This window comes from Lepidochelys olivacea (assembly GCF_965140295.1).
Source record: "Lepidochelys olivacea isolate rLepOli2 genome assembly, chromosome: 6".
NCBI classification, from domain to species: domain Eukaryota; kingdom Metazoa; phylum Chordata; order Testudines; family Cheloniidae; genus Lepidochelys; species Lepidochelys olivacea.
The window spans coordinates 36,599,874-36,616,761 of NC_140416.1; the positions used below are offsets into that span (position 1 = coordinate 36,599,874).

Below are 16,888 nucleotides of genomic sequence, written 5' to 3' on the forward strand. Positions count from 1 at the left end.
TATAGTCTTCTTCCCCTGCTAGAGAATCATACCTATATTCCAGCACACAGATCATCTCTTGTGGCACTGGCATGCACAAATTGAATTAATCTCCACAGTTCATCCTCAGGTTCAAATGTAATAGGGTAGGACAAGTCCACACTGGAGCAAGGCAGAAAAGAGTTAATGATCTCTATTGGAAACAGGAGCTAACATTTACCCTGTCCCACAACACCTGCCAGAAACAATAAGTCTGGAGGGAGGGCCTCTAACTGAAGGAAATAAAACAAAAGAAAGCAGGCTTCAGAACTGGGTCTCCCTGACAGAAGGATTTGGGGTATGAAGCAGAGAGGTGCCGGCTGAGAGCCAAACTGAGAGGAAAGGACCGGACTGGCCATTCTACTAAACAAATAGTCAAATTACAGGAAGGCAGAGAGTTTTGACCATACAAAACACAGTCTACATGTTCATAACAAATGAACTGGGAGAGTCACATGTTCACATATGTTCTGTTCAGGAGCACAAGAGGAATTCTCTCCAGGTTTACAAATTAACAAAAAGAGAGAAACAGGAGATAGAATAGTACACAGTTCTCACAACTTCACACCAAGTTTAAAATTCTACAGAAACTTCACATGCAACTCTCAAACTTTTTACTCTATGAAATGGAATACATTATATTGTCAGCTTCTGTACTAGTTGTTGTAGGGAAGCTCAGAGGATCCCAAAGTCTATTACAATTATTTTTGCAGTCTTCCAAAAGGCTTAGAAAGTTTGTAAGAACGGTAAACTTGGCAGTCTTTGTGACAACCTTGAAAAGCATGGACTGTTCCAAGTTTTACAACACTAATTATTAACTTCTTAATGACATTTGATTTCCCCATCCCAGAAAAAAAGAAAACTTATATTGCTGAATATTATGCATGAATGTTCAAGAAACTCTTCACACTATTTTAGAACTGCATTGACTAAAGTATAAACAGTTACTTAATATACAGTTACAGTAATAATCAGGTACAAGTTACTGTTGCTGTGGCAGAAACCATGATAATATGCAAAGCTTAACCACATGCTACAAAGCTAAAACAGTAGTTATACTTTAACAAAAACTTGTTTTCTAACGTCTTTCAGACAATTTTTTTTATTAGTGAGCATCTAATTCTAAATCATAATTGTTAAAACCATTTTGTTGTGCAATATTACTAAATAGCTAAACAGATTTTTCCAGATACTATATTTGCTAACAAATACAAGGTTCCAATTACCATCCATTACAGACAGCTTACTGTTACACTATATTTTAAAACACTGTACAAGACACCAGCTTAGTATGTTATCCCCTATCTTAAACTCACTGCAAATTTTCAAAAGGCATAATTCAGTTCTATCTTTTATTATGAGTGGTTTCCAAATAGTTTTTGTATCAATTTAATTATAAAACAGATAGTTAAATCAGTGTGATCCCTAGCATAGACACAGTTATACTGGTAGAAAGGTGCTGATAGAAGTATTGCCTATTTCACAATTTTATGAAAATAAGACATACTGACATGAGCTCCTACATAGTGGTATAACTGTCTACACTAAAGGATTGTACTGATTTAACTTGATGCTGTTTCTAAACTGACAGAATTAAATTGATACAAAAACAAAATGTGACAAATCCTAAAAGATCTCTGGATACAGCAAGAAAAATGTGTCTCTGGACATCAAGCAATCATGACAACCTGACCAAAAGGTCAGAGAGCAGATTGCTTTCAAGAGATGTACGTTGTTCACTTTTCTTTTCTCTCTGTAACTATCTTAAAAATGCCTTATTTAAGTTTAGCTTCTGGAAGATGTAAACCCAGATAGTAGGTAAATAGCTATTTCCTGTTTGAAATCAATCTTATTTTTAAGATTACTGTTGTATGGGTAATTTCATTCAGAGGTCCCCAAAAAGAAGAGAACCTTGTAACCTGTAAGGAGAAGTACTGAAGAGTAAACACTTTCCGGAAACTACACCATCCTCTCATTTTTGGTCAAGGGGCATAAACAGATGTATCATCTCACAGATGTGTTCAGTTGCTACAGCCAGATGGTAACACAAGGGGGGAAGCAAGAAAGACCAAGCAAGACATTGAGTTGGGGTGGTATTGGTCACAATGTTATATAAAGCAGAGTTTCTCAAACTGGGGTCTACGGACTTCTCTGGGGGTTCGCAAGTCATGTCCTGGGCCTCCAGCCCCGCTGATCAACTCCTCCCCCTCCCAGTGCCTCCTGCAAGCCATGGAACAGCTGTTCAGCAGCATGTGGGAGGCACTGGGAGGGAGGGGAGGAGCAGGGAGGAGGTGCGCTTGAGGGAGGGGTGGGAAGAGGAGAGGCGGGGGTGGAGTGAGGGCAGAGCCTGGGGCTGAGTGGGAGGCTTGGGGGACCGCAAAAAATTTTAAATCAAAATGTGGGTCCTCAGGTTGAGAACCACTGATATAAAAGTATATTTTTAAACTGAAGAAATACCAGGCTTCTGGACACATCCTCCTCTGCATGCAAGCCTGCTGGCTATTCAAGATAACAGTAGTTATCCAAATGAATAGAGGGGATTATATTCATTTATACTTCTACTGTACTTTAAATTTTCTTAAGTTTTTACTCTAAGAAAATTATGCAGCTTCTGCCCCAAATTGAAAGAACAGGTACATGAAGGTGAATTCCCACACTCATGAAAGAAAGAGATGGATGGAAGAATCCTGAGACACTGTAAAACAAATGGACCACATTATACCCTCCATTTCCATTGGTGGAAGGGTAAAGGGACACAACAGATCCCATCCCACGGAGATCTGCTTTTGTGCTGTCATTTATCCAACCCTATCATTCCTCTAACTCCATAAAGGCACTTTGAGCTTCTGAGACAAGAGCAAATAAATATCTAGAGTAAAATCAAAGGCTATAGAGTCTAGTTTCCTCCCAAATCCATGGAGGCCTGTAACTTAGTGGTGCTGAACCAGAAGAGCCTGAAAAAGCTCCAGGGTCAGGAAATACTTGAACACATACACTCCTACCTGACTGGAATGCAGGGAGAGACATAAAAGGATACTCAATGCAGGATAAGCACTGAGCAGGTAAAAGAGCCAGAACAGCAGGTGAAGAGATGACGCTCCTACATAAAGCTCATTCATTGAAAGAACTGACTGGAAGATAATAAGGAGGGCAAGCTAAGAATGAGAGGAGGTGGCATGCAACCACGAGTTGGGGTGGAGAGGAGAGGGGTATTGGAAGGGACCAACATCATTTCAAGCTCAAGAGTAGTACTACACAGATGATATACTGCACTTATCTCAATATAAAATTCTAATAATTGGAAGGCAAAAACTGATAAACAATCAGGAGAAGGCACAGAATGAGAATAAGGAAATTTGGGCTCTGTTCCCAACTTTGCAACAGACTTGTTGTGGGGAAATGGACAAGATGCAACCTCAGTTTCCGCACTTAGTAAGTAAGTATAGTAATACTTTCCCACCTCAAAGGAGTGTTACAGGACTTTGTATCTGTACAGCCCTTTAAGGTCCTTAGATAGAAGGTTAGACTTCTTTATTAACAGAATTAGAATTCAAAACAATTAGGTGAGGAGAATGATTTGAGCCATTCCTATCATGCAATTTCAGTTCATAGGAAAAGATTGATATACATTCAATATAAATATTTAAAGTATTTCAATTACTGACAATGTAAGTTCAAATGAAATTGGTCAGAACTCCATTGTCTCAATACATAAAAATTATTTTTTTTAAACATAAGAAGTGTTGAACTAATAAAATGTAAAAAGGAAATTCACGACTTAGTGGTGTCCTAAATTATTTCTGAAAGTCAATTATACCAACAGTAATAAAGAAAGCACAAAGGCATAAATCATTATATTCATACTGTACACACGTCAAAAGCTAAACCTTGTGATCCCAATATGACTTTAGTCACAAATACAAATGGGATGAACAAACTTATTTTTTCTTCCTTTGCTTGCAAGCAATAAACTAGGATGCACAGGGAGAAAAATGAAATATCTGCCACCGGCTCTGAATCAGCATAGGCTATCCTCAACACAAACAGTAGATCTGAACTAGCTTGAGCATCTACATGCAGACTTATCAGTCTGATCTCTTTTTTAAAAAATTAATTGATCCTTCATTCACCTAAAACAGCAGATCTACTGAAATAAAAAATTCTCAAATGACTGGATAGAACTTTGTGCAGGCCCCTCTCCTATATGGGTGAATTTCATCTTAAGAAAATAGCTCATATGGTCAAGAACAAGGCTTGAAAAACCTCAACCAAAACTAACAGAAATGTGGACAAGCAAGTGGTCTGGAGAACTACTGACTCTTTCACAGGAGAAAAGGGAGACAGGGAGCAGAGTGATAGGAGAGAGAAGGGCAGAAAGTTGCAGAGGATCCAGGAGCAGTAAAGAAGCTGACAAGCAGAAAAACCTGTCCAAGCCATGGAGAGAAGCAGTAGGAACTTTTCAGTCAGGGAAAAAGTAAGACCTGCAAAGAGGTTTCTGAAGGGTGTGTATGGAGGGTGTACTCCTGGGGGAATTCTGCACCACTGCACAATGCAGAATCTTCCAGAAATTAATGTTGTGCACGCAGAATTTCCTTTCCCCCACAGAAATGGGCTGTAGTGCTGCTGGTCACCACTAGAGGCTGCTGGGCCTGGCAGAGCCCTGCTCACACCTGGTGGACACTGCCGGGGGTGGGGGAGGAGGAGCTGGAGGGCTCCCAGCATCTGTAGTTCCCTGCACCCCCTGAGGGAAGGAGACAGCAGCATGCACAAAACTCCACGCAAGCCTGGGACCAAGCATCAGGCTGTTTCTTCCTCTGGATCCCTGGGCTCTGAGAGGTAGGGGGACAGGTGTTTGGGCTGGTGGGGGGGGGGAGGGGCTCTGCAGCTGGGCCCCATAGCTGGGCTCGGGGGGCGGGTGGGGGGCAGGGAGAGGTTGTGATGTCTGGCCCTCAGCTGGGTTCTACGGGGAGTGGGAGCAGAGAAACAGAAACTGGATTGTCATAAGGGTTTCTTTAACTCTCTACTCCTGGGGGAATTTTTGTGTGTGTCTGTATTGTTACGAAAAGAAAAGGAGTACTTGTGGCACCTTAGAGACTAACCAATTTATTTGAGCATGAGCTTTCGTGAGCTACAGCTCACTTCATCAGACGCATGCCGTGGAAACTGCAGCAGACTTTATATATACACAGAGAATATGAAAAAATACCTCCTCCCACCCCATTGTCCAGCTGGTAATAGCTTATCTAAAGTGATCACCAGGTGGGCCATCTCCAGCACAAATCCAGGCTCTCTCACCCTCCACCCCCCCACACAAACCCACTCCCCTGCCGGCGACAGCCCACCCAAAGCGACAACTCTTTACACAACGTGCATGATAATAAAGTTGGGCCATTTCCTGCACAAATCCAGGTTCTCTCACCCCCCCACCCCAAAAACCACACGGTTTGGGGGGGGGGGGTGAGAGAACCTGGATTTGTGCAGGAAATGGCCCAACTTTATTATCATGCACGTTGTGTAAAGAGTTGTCGCTTTGGGTGGGCTGTCGCCGGCAGGGGAGTGGGTTTGTGTGGGGGGGTGGAGGGTGAGAGAGCCTGGATTTGTGCTGGAGATGGCCCACCTGGTGATCACTTTAGATAAGCTATTACCAGCTGGACAATGGGGTGGGAGGAGGTATTTTTTCATATTCTCTGTGTATATATAAAGTCTGCTGCAGTTTCCACGGCATGCATCTGATGAAGTGAGCTGTAGCTCACGAAAGCTCATCTCAAATAAATTGGTTAGTCTCTAAGGTGCCACAAGTACTCCTTTTCTTTTTGTGAATACAGACTAACACGGCTGTTACTCTGAAACCTGTATTGTTACAGACATACTGGCTGACAGGTATTTTGAAATAAATTACCAAAATAATTGAAACTGGCATGATTATGTAGTGTTATTTTGACAAACAAAATTTGCAGAATTTTAATATATTGTGCACAGAATTTTTATTTTTTTGGTGCAGAATTCCCCCAAGAGTAAAGGTGGAGAAGTTTGAATAGAAGTTAAATATGCATACCATGAAGGGAGAGGGAAATGGCACACATTTTTAGGCCAGCAGGCTCAATCCTTAAAATAATAGGTGTTGGGTAAATTTAAATTCTAATCAAGAACTAAGATTAAAATCTATATAATACAGACTACGTAGGACACTGAAAGGTGTTCGTAAATTTCTGCTTAGATTTAATGATGGTTTAATTGTTTTGAGATTTTAGGGTATAACTTTATAATAAACTGTATCCAGTCTATTTTCATTGATTTCCTGTAGCTAATGGTTATTGTGGTCCTATAATGGGGAATGTTTTTTATTTCATTGTGGATTTAAAATGTTGATATGTATTACTTTTCCTATAACTACAACTTATTTTACATTTCTATTTGCATTTGTTGAGTCAAATTTCAAAGTTAAATTCTTCACTACAACTGTTGCATTTTACATAACATACTCATTTTAGGCCCAGATTCTGTTAGCTCCTATGTATGTACAGATACCTGTTCCCCTGCAGAGCATCACTGGCTTCAATAGAGCTCTGTGTAGGAATTCTGGCACATTCTGTCTATGTGCATGAGTTTGTAGGATCAAGGCCTTAGTGATTTCTCTGATTCTAATATAAAACATCTCTGCAATAAAAAGATTCCACTAAGTGTGAAGCATGGCTATTTGTCACAATAAACATTTTAAAACTTTAGTTTATCTATTCTTTGTTCTATGTCAAGTTTTTTCAATACTGGAACCTAGACATTAATTGCAAGAGTTTATTTATCATCCCTCATAACGAGCACTGTACAAATGAAATCAGCACTTATTTTACAGTTCATGTTCTTTTCAGTATTGCAACCAAGATAAAAACCCTTGTGACAACACAAGACAAGTCTGTAAAACACCAAGTTCCATACTTCGTTTGCCTCAAAACCACGAACACTTCAGAGACTCTTCAGTTCCATGACAATAACATTTCTACTATATATTTTGGATAACTTCACTGCTTTCATGTGTGTACCCAGTAAGTTATATTCATGGAAACATGTATCTTGTCTATTCTCTAACAAGTAGTCTACATTCTATGGAAAAGACATAAATCAAAATAGAAAATTAAGTTAAACCACGCATTAAATTAAAAGTAATTTAAGAGGTATTAAATGGGAAATCATTCCACAGTGGCACATTAATTGTTTGAAAGCTGTGACACCACACAATGAATATCTTCTTTTCCAAAACTACTGATTTATTTTATCACTAATTGGACGAGAGACTGAGATGTGATCAGTTTTAAAAGATTACATTTTAAATTAAGAATTGTTTCATGGGGAGGGGTTTAGCAATATATCCAATTTTCAATGAGTAGTCTATAGGTTACCCATTGCAGAGAAATTTACCATTTAGAAACCATTCTACTTCATTCTTTTACTTTTAAAAAGGGCATTCATACTTCTACAGATCTGATACTATCTCCTTAGAAACTAAAAAGTAATATTTTCCCCTACTAATTTTGTTCTAATCCATTTTACCAGCACCCATTTTATCTCTGTGTTTTGAACGAAGCCAAAATTAACGTAACTGTTTTGTTTAGCCCCAACTACAACTTACACAACATCTTATTTTTGGACACCATGGAATTGTGGGGGTTGGGAGCCAAAGTGAGTCCCCCAATTGTGGAGCAAATTTTAATAGCAATACTAATCATAGCCATATTTTAAAAGGCTATTTTTCTAATCCTTTTATTTCCTAAAATAGCCTTAAATATGGAAAATGTTCACTAAGTTTGGAAGTATGTCATGGTAATTTTTCCTAACAATCCCTGGTTAATCAGTCTCACCAGACATACAAACACAGAGTTTATTTTTGATGCCCGTGGATTCTGCAGCTATACATTGCCCAGTTTTGGGGAGCCTTAAAGAATCATTTCTATGCCACCCCAAAAAATATATACACACACACACACATTCACTCAAGGCAGAAAGGGAGCACAATATACTATTGTGGCACGCCGTGCCTCAAAGCAGCACCCTGGAACCTTCATATTCACCACGGTCATATAATTATGATATGTTATGTATTAAGTATGCCTTGTGATGTACCATTTTTAAGTCTTGATCTGTTGAACATTAATATTCCGTTGGATTGTATGTGCTACCATTGTATGCAAAGTTATGAAGTTTTTCTATGTGTGTGCTACTGAAATATGTTGTAAGGCTGGGAAAACCCACAACCAGCCTTTCAGGTACAACAATGGAGTAGTCAGGCAGGCTGATGGCCCAGTAAAGGGAATCCACTTTCCCAACAGCCATCCCAGAAGACTTCTCAGAGAGAGCATGTAGACAATGGAGAATGCTTGACCAATGGGGGTGGACCCCCCACATCACAAGCTTAGATCTTCCCAGAAAGCTGGAAGAAACTATAAAGAGAGGAAGTGACATCATGACTTGGCCTCACTCCCCCCACAACTCAACACGTAGAAGCATATCTGGAGGACAAAGACTAAACTATGAGAAGGTGGTCCCAGGCTCGAGGAAAGTCTCTGCCTATATACTGAAGGACTATACCATCTTCCAGAGTAAGACACTGCTTGATTCAAATCCTGTTTAGTTTATAGAACTTAAGACTGACATTTTATTTTATTTCTTAGGTAACCAACTTTGATCTCTACACTTGCTACTTACAATCACTTAAAATCTATCTTTCTGTAGTTAATAAATCTGTTTTATATTTCACCTCAGTGTGTTTTGGTTGAATTGATTGGGAAATCTCAGCTCAGTTTACAAAGGCTAGTGTGCAGGGCCGTCCCTATCCATATGCAAAATACGCAGCTGCGTAAGGCACCAGGAAATTTGGGGCACCAAATTTCCTGGTGCCCTGCACAGCTGCATGCTGCTCCAGCCCCTGCTGCACCCCAGCCCCGCCCCCACTCCACTGCCTCCGCCCCAGCCCCGCCACCACTCCACCGCTTCCCCAAGGCCCCTGCCCTGCTCCTCCCCTGCCCCTGCTTCACCCCACCCCCGACCCCACACCGCTGAGGACTGCTGCAGGGCCAGACTGGTGAGTGCTGGGGAGCGGTTCCCCCCGACCCCCAAGCCAGCCCACAGAGGCCTGGGGTCCCGCCGCCCCATCCCTCTGGAAGCCTGGGGTCCCACACACACACACCCCGCGGGACGACTGCATACGGCCTCAGAATAGCTAGGGATGGTCCTGCTAGCGCGTGTCCTCTCCACATCGAGGGAGGGACAGACTGGGTAATGAACTTACACTGGTCAGGTTTCTGACCAGGGCAAGATGGTACAGTTCTGGGGTGCAAAGCTGGGAAGCTGGGGCGAAATGGCTGGAGCCTCTCTATTGCTGGTTTATGATTGGCTGGGAGAAGCACTCGTGTAACTCAATTGGGTGTGTTCCTGCCTGTGGATGTCTGTGTAAGTACAGTACCTGCCAGAGCTTTATAGCTTGCCAACAGCACCGAAGAAGGGATACTCCAGGTTGATGGGATGGGACAGAGAGTTCCGTGGTCCCACAGTTCAGGTTGCACCTGGAAACCCTGTCACAACTATATTTTAGTAGATCACATAACAGTAAGTCATTTTAAATAATCTCTGAAATAGAGAGGTTTTATATATGTATATACACATACACACACGATTATGGTTGTACTAGAAATATGTAGTTCTAATTAAGAAATTAGAGAATGTTCCACATAAGTTTTCAACAATGTAGAAGTCAGGTCAAATATTTAAATCTAAAAGCCTTAAATAGCCAGAAATATTTCATCATGAAATTGCTGACTGATTTAAGGTTTTGTTTTTAAAAAATAATTGTTTTCTCTTCCAGTTTTAAAGCAAAACAGTAAATTAAAAATTAACTGTTAGAGCTAGAGAGTGCAGCACACAAGACATGACAAGTCACAAAATGTAATTTGCTGGGCTTGTCTACACTTAAAACACTGCAGCAGTGCAGCTGCGCCACTGTAGCGCTTCAGTGAAGACACTACCTACATTGACTGGAGGGGTTTCTCAATCACCATAGGTATTCCACCTTCCCAAGATGTGATAGCCAGTTCTACAGGAGAATTCTCCCACAGATCTAAGTGCTGTCTACACCAGGGTTGGATGGTTTAACTGCATCACTCAGGGGTGTGGATTTTTCACACTCTTGAGCAAGAGAGTTATACTGACCTAATTTCCTAATGTAGAACAGGCCCTCCTATTCCCAGAGTAGGGTTTAACATGATTTGGCTTTATACAGAAAGATCAATTACTTCAGATTACTGTGACCCTTCAGAAGAGTAGTATAAAACATAACTATAAATGTTCCCTACCTGCCCTCAACCTCAAGCTGAGAGATCACATCTTGAGAAATTTCTGCAAGATGACAAAAAGTAAATCCCCATTCAATTTGACTGTATTTTCTCAATAGATTGTACAATAGCCTTGTTAGAGAAACACTTTTAAAAGAACAAGATTAAAATATATGTAGAAATAAAAGCTTTTTCAAATGAACACCCGGAAGATAGGACTAAGCTTTTAAAAAACAAACTGCAACCATACAAGATGACATAAAAGATAATGAGCAGATTAGCCAGGAATATGAGAACATGCACTTTGAGCTCCATCTTTATATTTTTCTTATTTGCTTCTGAAAAGTTAATGCCCCAAAAAGGAAAGTACAGCATCAATGTCACAAAGACTAAGATAAAAAAAAGGTTTTAAATTAAGATTTGTCTATAGACAAATGAGCAGTAGGATTTTTCAAACCACATGCTCCAGTTCAGGTCTGCTTGTCTGCCTCCTCTTATGCTACAGAGAAAGCAATTCAAGACATGTTAAAGCTGATAAATTACCAACAAAAAAAAAATTCAAATTTCATTATCTTCCTGTGGGGAAAAAAACGGAGAGTATCTCTAACCTGTTGTGCTAGCTGCAGAAATAGCAAGAAAAAGCTTGAAAATATAGATATGCAAACTGAAGTCCAGTAACATATAATGGAATACTAAACTGTTAAAAACTGCTTTAACTATTGTTACCAAGTATATATGGCCTACTCATCTTCTCTCTAAAACTGCCCAAAATTCGTTCCTACAACATTGCACCACTTGTTTTCTTGAACTTTGGTCTCATGTGCAACCGGCTAATTTCAGCCACTGAACACACACTTCCTATTTTCTTTTCTTTCCAGTTCACCTTCTACTACTTCTTGCCCAAAAGTGCACATACTGGAATAAAACGTGGTCTCTAATCCTTTCTACTTTAGAATATCTTTCATGCTTCATCAATGTAGAAATGGTATTCCCCCCACTCAGCCCCCAAGTAACATAAATCCTTTAGGTGTTAGTGAAGGCTCCCTTAATTAATTGCATCTTCCTAGTTTTCAATACAAAAGTTTTTTTAGAAGTAAAAATTATACTTAAATTTGTTTTGGAAACAAGTGCATTTGCTTCCACATAAAAATAGTTAAGTTTTAAAAATACTGGAGCGCCAAGTGCAATCTACAGCTGTTTCCACATTTTTAAAATAGCAGTAGAGTTAATATTTAGAACAGTCAGAAATGAGTAGCCTGACCTGCTGCAGACCACATTACCCATTTAAATGGCCATCATAATCCAAGTTGAAGAAATAGTACATGTCAGAACACATTCTTCAATAAATTAACATTAGGGCAATAATCTTAAATTCTCTTGTAACTGTGCAGCAGTCACAACAAGAGCTCCTCAATTAATTCATCTGAGGGGGGTTTGCAAAGATACAGATGACTAGAAGCTCTTTCTTACACTGAGATATGGGTGTAATTTCATTAATGGCTGAAGAAGATTAATAGTCATTACCATGTTTCATTTTTGCTCATGAGACTATTCTACCTATCTTCATTACATTTACTGTAGGAGTATAAACACACATCAGGAAAAGTAGGGTTGATAAACTACAAGCAATTTAGTGCTAATTCTCTCTCACACACACACCCATTCTAAGTTTATACAATTTAACTTTATTTTGTGTTTGGTGGTATTTTTCATCCAAACCGCATTATGCGCCCCCCCCCAATGCCTTATGGAGCGTGCACACACACATACAGCCTACCAATAGTTACAGTTATTAATCAATATATTAGCTGAAAGTTAAATAGTATCAGAATTCTAAAATTGAAGTTTTTCCTCTGCATTTGACATTACTTCTTAAATTCAGAAAAAATAAGCCCAGCCATGTGTAATCACATCATTGTCCATGCAAAAAGACTCATCAACTGAGAACTTTGCAAGTGAGGGCAAACTTGTAATTTTTTTTTAAATGTCAAAAGTTTGTCACAATAAACGAGAACATCTTATAATTTATCAGTATAGTGGTAGCGTGAAAAAAGAAAATTGTATTTTGATTTTTATTCTCTACACTAACATATTAAGGCCCCAAACCCACAAGCTCATACATGCAGGTGGACTCCATGAACATGAGCCTGCAGAATCAGGTCCTAAATTCACAATACATCTGGGTGGGATTTTCAGAACCCCTCAGTGTTGGCCTAACTGGTAAAACTCCTATAGACTTTAATGAGAGCAGTATCAAGTCCACACACTAAGCACTTTAAATATATATCTATATCTGTATCTCATCACACCTCTAAATCATCACACGTTGTTCCTTTAAAGCAGTCTAGCAAAACAAACACACTTGTCGAAAAAACTCTCTAATACTGTTATAACTATGATTTCTCCCCCTCAATTTCTTTACTTTGTATATTTGATATCACTTTGTTTTCCCTGTTTGTGTCTAGGGGTCTCCCACAAAAGAAAGATGACAGAAGAAGACATCCAAATAGAGTAACTCCCCACTTAACATCCTCTTGCTTAACATTGTTCCGATCTTACATCCCTGCTCCATTTCAGAACATGCTTGTTAAAAGTTGTGCAATGCTCTGATATAACGTCATTTGGCCGCCTGCTAGGTCCATGATTGGCAGCCCCCCTATCAGCTCCCTATGCCCCCCACCCGAGCACCTCCCACCCACCGGCAGACCCCGCGGATCAGTGCCTTCCTCCTGCTCCCTCCGCCTCCTGCCCGTGGCAATCAGCTGGTTTGCAGCATTCAGGAGGGGAGGACGCGGCACGCAGGCTCCCCCTCCCTCCCCTGAATGCGGCAATCAGCTAGTTTGCGGCATTCAGGAGGCAGGAGAGGGAGGGGGGAGACTGTGCGCCGTGTCCTCGCTCCTCCCCCCAGCCTCCTGAATGCCGCAAGACAGCTGATTGCCGCGGGCAGGAGGCAGGCGCGGGGGTAGGAGAGCTGATAGGGAGGCTGCCAGCCTGTTTAATACCTATATTAAATTGCTTGTTTAAAATTGTTTTAATACACATATAAGTTTTAATTGCTTGTTTAAAATTGTTTTAAATGTATATAATACCTTTTGTCTGGCAAAAAAAAAAAATCCCCTGGAACCTAACCCCCCCATTTACATTAATTCTTATGGGGAAATTGGATTTGCTTAACATCGTTTCGTTTAAAGTCTCATTTTTCAGGAACATAACTACAACATTAAGTGAGGAGTTACTGTATAAGAAACCACAGAAGTTGGCAGAGGGGCTCAAGGCAGACGTAGCTCCTTAAACCACTTTAATTTTTTTTCAAACTAACCAGATTTCAAGGTGATGGAGTCTGTCTAATTCTAAAATGTTTGCAAATACAGAATCATATTAATACCACAAAAGCACCAGTCATAACTTCTACGCAAATAAATCTATGAAGAAATAATTTACAAACATAATACCACACCATGGATAGGAAGCAAAATAGCATTACAACTGAAGTCTCCAACATTTAGCGCAGTAAACAAGCATAACTAGTCTAGCAAATTCTTCTACATGATTAGATAAATCTAGTTTACCATATACTCATTGTCATGTTTAAAATATGCTGAGATAATGTAGTCATCAATATCATATCAATTTTCTCCAATTAAGTCACCTACAAAAAATTTACACATTGCTGTACTCTTTATTTGCAACCTCATCGTGCCACTTCAGAATACAGTCCTGACCTATTTTTCAGCTGCTTAATTACTCTCCTTGCTGGCTGACACGCTTGTTAAAGTTAAGACAGTTTTTAGTTACAGTGTGTATTTCAAACATAGTTCCTCCTGTAACAATATTAATTTGTCAAAGGTCTCTATAAACCAAACCTCTGGAGACTAGCCAATATTTTTATTTTGCTCTTAAATCAGCTGCTCTGTTTGAACAGATACTTTGTGCAACTGCTATAATGGTATTTGAAAGTAATATTGAGAGAATACAACACTATATTTAACTCTAAGTCTTGTTATTAGTGAACTGCAGCTTTAACATCTGTTACTTCCACACTAACAAGGTACTTGACCTGCATTTAAAGATAGTGATCAAAGCAAAAACACATTTTAAAAATGGCATTTAAAAAACATTTAAGATCTGTTAAGTAAATTCAGAAGTCTTAGAACATTATGATTTAATATAATAGCTAGGAATAACTTGCTGACCATAGGATGGAAGTGATATACATTAGTTTCTGGCTTTTTCATTTTAAAAATTAGACATTTAGCATCTAATATCAACAGAACCTCTACAAAAATCATTTTAAAATACTACCTATATCATTTCTAACTCATTTATGGCTTGATATAAAAAGAGTTATCAATATTTATCTTACAAAGTTAACTAATGCGTATGCAGTAGCTGATTTTTTATGGTACAAGAGTGATAAGACACTCAGCACCTAAAACCAAAATGGTGCTGGGATACAGAAATGACTCCATGGGGGGGGAAAAGTTATAAAAAGTAACTGTGGAGTCTGCTCAAACTTTTATGCAAACAAGAAACTGTTGTTTTTTTAAATAGTCAAATTATAAATACCAGAAGACATTACCTACTTTAAAGCTAATGACTGGCAAATATTCCCCTTTAAAAATAAGTGCCTTTGTGATAGGTCAATATAAAAAAAAAAGCATCTTAAACCGTGAGAAGAGTTAGTTTTGGCCACTCTCTAATCAAGTGTTTCAAGTACAAAGCAGCAGCTTATTCTATCTAATTTTTGTTAAGCTCCAATTTCGACTGATTTAGAACAGCCAAGTTATAGATATTTGAAAACAAAACTGCCAAAACAACAACAAATAAGCATTTTCTAAACGAGCTCTTCGTAATAAACAGACTAAATATACCGTCACCTGGGAACAACAGCAGCATTTCACAGAGTTTGAGAACACCATACAAGGACTAAACTAACACTTATTACTAAATCATGGTGGGGGGGGGGGGGAGAGAAGAGGGGGAGGAAGAAACCGCAGCAACGTAAGTTCCAAAGGAGCTCCACTGAATTGTCATCAGTCCCACGTACCATTTTAAGCTATTCGTTTCCCCCTCTGAAATGGAAATAGACATACTCCTTCCCAAACTACATTTGCAAATTACCTCTGTGTCCCAAAGGGAAGCAATAACGGCTGTAACAAGAGACGCTCGGCAGCCACGCCTTCCTGCTGGCCTGACAAGTTGCAAACGGAGGGTATCACATTTCTTCGATCACAACAACAATCACACATAGATCCTCAGGTTAGTTTTACACATCGAACAAACCCCGCCAAAGAGAAATTGCAGAATGCACGGGAGAATGGGGCAAAGACAGGGAAAAGAATAAAAGAAGGGGAAGCTTAGGGGCGCCAGAGAAAGGGAAGGGATGATAACAGTGGAACGGGAAAACAGAAGGGACACTCGGTGTGGGACCAGCCTGCTTGTTTACCACTAGATTTTTCGTGGGAGCGTCACCTCCCTGTGCAAACTTCAGTGCCAGGGGAGCTGGAAGGGGAACTGCGCAGTGCGTGTGCGAGGTGGGGCAGCGCCTGCCCCCCCGCCCCAAGGGCTAGCAAAGAAGCTAGAAGGGGCAGGGGCGGCCCAACCCAGGACTCAAAGTTTGTTAGCGCCAACGTCGTCACCCCCCTCTCCGCCACCCCGCACCCTGACTTGCCCGGTCCCCGGCAGGAGGCGCCTTCGGGAGCAGTGGGCTCCGAGCTCCTACCACTCTCCAAAGACAGGGCAAGAAGCGCCCGAGTCTACTCCCGCCCGGACTCTCAGCGGCCACAGCCCCCACCCCCAGCGGGGCATTTTGCGGGCGGCCTCGGCCTCAGCCCCAGACAGAGAACAGGAGCCGGGTCCCCCCCTTCGGCAGGCAGGGCCGCCCCCTCACCTTCACAGGTCGGGCAGCGCGAGTGTCCGAGCCGCCGCCGCCGTCCTGGGCATGTCCGGGAGAGTCACGGGGAGGCGCCTCCCAGGCCGGGCTTAGCTCTTTGCGGCTGCTGCTCCTGCGCCTGCCGCCGGCACCTCGGACGCTGCCATCTTGTCCTGGCGGCTGAGAGGAAGGCGCCCCAGCTCAGCCTGCTCTGTTCCCCAGGCCTCCGCCTCATCTTCCCGGGGAGGGACCCAGCCCTCCCCCGGCCTCCTCCTCCCACTGCCGCTCCTCTCTCCGCCGGCGGCCTAGGCGCTGGTGCCCATGGTGCACGCGGAGGGGCCCGCGGGACTCGCTACACTTCAGCCCCGCTTGGACATGGCTCGGCTCGGTTCCTAGCTATGGGGCCCTCCCTAGCGGAGACTGGGCGAGCTCGAGGCCTCCGCCGCGGCGGCAGCGCCACCGCCCGGGCCCTGCCTGCCGCGCTGCCGCCGCAATCGGAACTGCGGCTCAGCCCCGCCGAGGGATCAGCCTCCCCGCCTGCTGCCCCGGTTCCCTTCTTCCGCGCCAACCCCTCTGCCAGGCTCCTCGCTGGAGCCCAGAGAAGAGGCCCTAGCTCCCGCCCCTAGGAGATGGTTGGATCTCTCCCTTTCCCCCCACCCCAACCTGTTCTTTCCCCGCT

At 41.7% G+C, this 16,888-nt stretch overlaps 1 protein-coding gene across 5 annotated transcripts in view; it reads right to left on the minus strand.

Moving 5' to 3' along the window:
* Positions 1-16,717, minus strand: part of HIPK3 (homeodomain interacting protein kinase 3) — a 156,261-nt gene extending 139,544 nt beyond the window's left edge. For 3 of the 5 annotated variants that reach the window (XM_084631654.1, XM_084631651.1, XM_084631655.1), the window contains exon 1: positions 16,228-16,717. The gene's annotated coding sequence lies outside the window, so the exon portion shown is untranslated. Of the gene's footprint in view, positions 1-32; positions 51-15,384; positions 15,407-16,227 lie in introns of those variants that run through there. The other 2 variants (XM_084631653.1, XM_084631652.1) reach the window with 2 other exon arrangements.
* Positions 16,718-16,888: the final 171 nt, after the last annotated feature.